The following is a 6,479-nucleotide window of genomic DNA, read 5'->3' on the forward strand; positions in this document are numbered from 1 at the left end:
AGAAATGCCACAGTCGGGCGTCTTAGCGACACCACAAAAAGGGCTTTAAAAGAAATGCCACAGTCGGGCGTCTTAGCGACACCACATAAAGGGCTTTAAAAGAAATGCCACAGTTGGGCGTCTTGGCGACACCACATAAAGGGCTTTAAAAGAAATGGCACAGTCGGGCGTCTGAGCGACGCCATGTAAAGGGCTTTAAAAAAAATCATAGTGAATATCCAGGAGGTAAAACCATTCCAAGGATACTCCATATTTCAAATAATATAAAGGGGTTAGTCCATAAACAAAAATAATCATAATCATCATAAATCACAAGTCATAATCCATGTTCTGGTTTAACAGTTTCTCCTCCGAAGACCGACACTAAGACCGACACTTGACCCATCCCAGACTGTAATCCTTAACCATGGACACGGCTATTCAAATAGCTTTAATCTCTGTAGAGGGTGTACTCTTTACCCACGAGTAACGGATTCCTTTAGTCCATAGGGACTAATTCCGTCTATGGTCTTTTTGTTGAGAACACACCTAACTTGCACACACCAGCTTAACTCACACGTGTCTGGAATCACCCACGACACCTGTCAAGCAAACTCTAAGTGGGGAGGCTACAACCTCGTGTAGCATGGGATCAAATTTATATTGCACTCTCTAAGGGGTGGCCTCCCCTCTCGGTCTCAACCGGAAACACCCAATGCCTCGGACCAGGTGGCCTGCCTACCAGCTACAACCGGTATCTTCCACCATGGCCTCTCTGTACGGTGTGTGCTAGAAAGAGGTTGACAACTTACTGAACCGTACTCTACTTGCTGTAGAGACGAGTGGTAGTACGAAACGAGTATGGGGGTTACTGGAACAAGACGCGATCTACGGTCGACTCAGGAGGTTTATAATCTTCCCTACATGACATGTATAACAAAAATATTTCAACCAACAGAATCACCGCTCATTATACCCTACCATGCCACACCGGACATAACCGTCCCGACGGAGATCGGCGACAAACTCATGCCTACCCAAGGCAGAAGTTTTCCCGGATTCCTTCCGGTATGCATGCAAGGCACATGAGGATGATTATTATCACAAGTGTGCTCATTTCCAACAGCATGGAAATCATTAATATGCATTCGTGCACATGATCATATCACATGAAATAACGAGTTCTCCGAAATGAGGTGGTGTTATAAACGTGTTAACGAACACACAAAAATATTATGCCGGGGTTCAGAATGCTTGCCTTCAGGTCATGGGAAATAAGGGTGCATTCCAAACATCTTGAAATCTTCAAAAATCTTCGGAAGTGCGCTTCCACTTAACCCACATGGACTGGGGCGGGGGTCACTGACAGTGGGTCCAGGGGCCCACTAGTCAGGTTTGACCAGTCCCCACTCCCTCCTCTTCTCTGCCCGAGCAGAGGCGGGGCGTCCGGCGATCGTCGCCGGCGAACGGCGGTTCTTCGCTGGCATCCGGGTGCAGGGATGGATCCGCCACTCCTAGGTGGTCCTCCCGGTGGTCGTAAGGTCGCCGGGGGTGGAGGGGGTCGCCAGCGGTGAGCTCCGCGGCGGAGGAGGCTCCGGGGACAAAGTGAGTTTGGGGCTGCGGTGGTCTCCGGCCAAAATTGAGCATGGGGTTGTACTCGCGAGAGGGAGGGAGAGCTCTTGGTGGAGAGAGTGGAGTGGGGGAGGCACTGGTGGCGACAGAATCGACCGGGAATTGGCGGCGACCGAACCGGCCGGACTCGGGGAAGATGGCCTTCCCTTACTCGACTGCTGGCCAAGGTAGCACTAGGAATATCACCTGAGGTTGCTCGAGGACTCGATTGAGCTCCGAGGTCCTTATATAAGCGGTGGAGGTCGGTTCCGAGGCGGCCGGCGATAAGGACGATGGCGAACCGCCTCCCTGTAGTGTCAGGGCGTCGTGGCGACGACGGGAGCTAGCCAATGAGCGAGGGGATAAGCTTGCGCTGCTCCTAGGGGCAGGTGGCGAGCCGGGGTGGCTTTGGCAGCGTCGACCGTGGCAAAGGCGCGCTGCAGACGCCGGCGTGCCGCCAAGGCTCTGACGGCGGCGCTGTAGGCTGCCAGGACGGCTTGGCGCGTTGCGGTGAGGAGGGTAGTGCGTGGCGTGGCGCTACAGAGTGGGCCAAAACCAGGGGCGCAACGTGTCAGCTCGGCCATGGCTCGTGCAATACGCGCGCTCTGCTCGCGCCCAGAGCACGCACGGAAGGTGTTCGATAAAATGTCGTGGCATGCTACAGGTCTCAGGTGAGGTTGGCAAGCAACAGAACTAGGTTAGTGATAGAGGTAAGATCAAGGGACAAGGTGGTTTGGTCAGGAGACCAAGTTCACAATGCCAACAACAATTCATGTCAAATCTGATCATGCACTCCAGGTGTTTGACAAAATGCCACAGGCACCTAGGCATTTCTTGGAGTGGCCAATTCTTCCAGATCAGTGTCTCTTTGGATGCACAAGAGGATGGTGAGGTTAGTTGGTGAAAAGCACAAACTTGCTAGTGCAAGTTTTGCAGAACTTCAAATCTGGATAGGAGGTGAATGGCATTATTTCATGAACCAAAAATATGCCAATGGTTGCATGCTCATGGACATAGGGGTTTAGCATGGAGGACTACAAGTAGGGAAAAGAATCTAGGGCCAAGGAGTAAGCAATAATATGGATGCTGTACAAACCATCATGTTGGACCAGAATGAAGATGAGGTTGATTCACTCAAAATTTTCAAGGAACATCCTTGGATTTTTGCATATAATGGAATGATATGCTCCTACTAACACCCCATAATTTTGGTGGAAGCTAGAAAGAAATATTTAAAAGGGTTGTAGTGCAAAATTGTCCACTGGACCAGAGAAGAAAAACATGTGTAGCACTCAAAATATGCAATGAATGAAATATATTATTGCACAAAAGTGATTTTGAGACATCACATGACATCTCCAAATTTTGGTGGGATTTTTAGTTAAATCTATCAAGTGGTTGTAGTACAAAAAGAGCTCCAAAACTTAAAACAAGTCATTTTAATGAATAAAGCTCAGGGTGAAATAAATTTAATAAATAAATATACTGATTGAGAGATGTTTTTAATGAGAGGGCAAATAAGTCCAATAGGTTTTGGAAGGATCCACTTGGGAAAAATTCCTTAAGATTAAAGGAAAAGTTTTGAAATCAACAGAGATATTCTTGCAGGCAAAAAATTTAAACTCTTGGCAAAATTTTAATAACTGAAACCTGGTTAAATTTTTGGGGTGTTACAATTACTACCCCCCTTAAGAAAAATCTCGTCCTCAAGATTTGCTAAGGGCCGTTGTGAAAAACAAATACTCCATATGTGTTCGAGCGGTTGTGAGTCTGCTGCCGTGGTGCTGCGTAAATAAAAGTAATCCACGTAGTGAGGGGATAAACGATGCAGCAACTCAGGGAAAGGAAATCTCATTCTAGGATTTTTCGCAGTTACATAAGTTAATCACGAAGAAAACTATTCATACGAGTAGAAACTAAATACACGACTCATCGCACAATTTTGAGGTACCATGCATAAGTTACGACGCAATAATAAATGCTGCAATAACAAACATAGCAGTGACGTCTAAAATGAAAACGGTAACTGGACAGGGTCCCAATAAAATGTCTGTGGTAAAGGGATACACACCTCTTCTATCGGAGGAAGTGGATTAACCAGTCGATGTATGCGTCTCTCCGGGTCGGGCCTCAGTGGTCTGCCGATTGCAATCTGAGGATTCAAATCAGCGAGACTCTGGAGATAATCCATCATTCGCTGGTTCAAATGCTCTTGAGCAATGATGTAATGGATAAGGTTGGCTAGTACTGGGTCTCTCTCAATCCGTCCACCGGGAAAAGATGTTACTCCTCCGGGTGCTGCACGGCTCGGAAAGTAATAATATCCTCGTTCACGTGCATAGGGTACTGCGGATCGAAGGCGAGCAATCGCTTCTTTCGCAGCAGCTTCTATGGCCAGGCGTGGGGTTGGCATAGATTCCCTCATGAAGGAAACATCCGTTGGATCTTGATTGGAGTCTACGGGAGGGATGTGTGCTACTGCCCAATATTCCGAGGTGGAAGGGGTGATTCTCGATTTGAACAGCTCGTACTGGGGTGGCTGGGTAGAACCCATGGTACTGCAGGTAAAGTCCCACAATATTTTGACAAAGCTACCTGGGGTTGCATCTAGGGTTCTCAGATGAATACTGGGGCTCGGCATGACAGGAAAAGGTTGTGAGGGTGGTGCACAAGGTGTGGGGTGCTTGGTAAGGTCACGAGGTGGCCTTTATATAGCAATGGAACTGGGTCATTTCACCGTGGTGAAAGGTAATAAATTTGCCAGCTTAGCTCCAAAGGTCGAGTCAGTGTCAGAGATACACATATCTCATAAAGAGATGTGTTACTGTGGTTGTCGTCGGGGTTGGTTTTGGTAGCTGTGCCCGGAAAATATGCAACTATGCGCTGACAAAATACGCAAGGCTACTATTTAAACAGAGGCACAACGACAGGCTGCGTTTATTCACAAGGTCGCACGATTGCAAAGCGAGGATACACTGAAACTCGGTACTACTCGTATGGCTTAATCTACCTCGTTTATGTCTAAACGGGCGTGCCTGGTGGATGACGATGCTTCTCCGCGTGTCTCACTGCCAGGATTAGTCCGAGATGGCGGAGGAACTGTAGGGTCGGGGTAGCGATGATGACCATCATGGGGATTGTTGGCCATAATCCCGTTGGAGTGTGCTCCCAAAAGGCGACGAAGCACTTCTAGGGTCATCAAAGCGTCTCGGTTTGTGGCTGGAGCTAATCTCAAGGTTTCGATCGGGTGTCCGAACAGCACGACTGGGTTGTCGGCGTCGGGCTCGTCTTCTCCTCTTGCTGGGGCTCGACGAACCAGCTCTCCTCGAGCTGTGATCAGATCAATAGTGATTTGATCGAACAATGCCTCTAGTGCACTTACATAGCGCACTAGGTGCAACAATGCGGGATCTGTCTCGTGATCTCCGTTGGCAACTTGGGGTGGTCTACCATACCCTTCACGCCTGGGGTAGTAGTAGAACGAGCGGCAGTTAACTCTGGGCGACAACTGCCGAAGTTGAACTATAGCCTCTCGAGCAGCTAGCTGGATGGCTTGTGGCTCGAAGGAAGTTGTTCTTCCGGTGAACCTGTAGGGGCGTTCAGGAGATAGACCCCTACCATAGATGTGCACAGTGGCCCAGAATTGACGGCTCTCACCGCTCATGGTCCCTTGGTACACAACATATTCTGGGGGCTCTTATAATGCATGGGCACGACGGGTGAGGTTTGCGAGTATGGTCACAAAACCTCCAAGGTTGGTTGCTGTGGTCTCATTGTGCACGACGGGGCCAGGCATTATGGCTCGGTTTGGGGTAGAGGCTGTGCTGGGTTGGGGCTAGCGTGCCCTTTTTATAGAAAAGGGGATGGAGTCTTCCTTCGCACTCTTGTGAAGGAGACATCTTGGGTGCTGGTCACTAGCGCGTGATCGACAGGCTAGGTTGATAGGTTGGGCACCGACTGCCAAAAGTGTCGGGGTCACTGTGTGGCTATCTTGCACGAGAAGCTTGGCCGGGGTTTGGTTAAGGTCTGGTGGGTTGGTTTGCCTAAGTTTTTCGACCTGGCTAAGATAGGATTAGCCAATGGTTACCCTGGCTCTGATACCAAGTCTGTAGCGACCGGTTTTCCTGGTATTAAATTCCAGAAACTGGTCGTTGTGCTCACCAGCCCCAGGATAACTGTTAGCTGATGAGGCACCAACTTGATACAAAAATTCCAAGCAAAATACAAAATATGTAGTACAAGACCATTCTGGCCTGTGAGTACAACAAATGGTTTCTAGTGGTTGATAGCGGAAGCGGGTTGTGAATTATCAGTGTCTATGGGACTCCATTTCCCACGGGAACAGCTGACCAGGTTAACTCCTATCTTCGCGAGGCTGCTATCACCATTGCGTGGGTTCCGGGGCTGTCATCACGGTCGCTCCTCTCCGCGCAAGAAATCTGGCCAAGACAATAGCCAGGGACAAGCTAGTGAGTACTTTGAATGTACTCGCAAACATTATGAACACGGGTATAATATAACAATGATGTTCCAAAATATTTATGCTCATGACGTCAGTCACAAAAATAAATCTCTCATGCATGTAAGCAGGTTATTTATGTAGATGCAGTAACATATTAATAATAAAAGGCACCGATCAGGCGTCTGGAGCAACGCCTCATAAAGGGCTTTAAAAGAAATGCCACAGTCGGGCGTCTTAGCGACACCACATAAAGGGCTTTAAAAGAAATGCCACAGTCGGGCGTCTGAGCGACACCACATAAAGGGCTTTAAAAGAAATGCCACAGTCGGGCGTCTGAGCGACACCACATAAAGGGCTTTAAAAGGAATGCCACAGTCAGGCGTCTGAGCGACACCACATAAAGGGCTTTAAAAGAAATGCTACAGTC

This window comes from Triticum dicoccoides, chromosome 5B (genome assembly GCF_002162155.2).
Source record: "Triticum dicoccoides isolate Atlit2015 ecotype Zavitan chromosome 5B, WEW_v2.0, whole genome shotgun sequence".
Taxonomy (NCBI): domain Eukaryota; kingdom Viridiplantae; phylum Streptophyta; class Magnoliopsida; order Poales; family Poaceae; genus Triticum; species Triticum dicoccoides.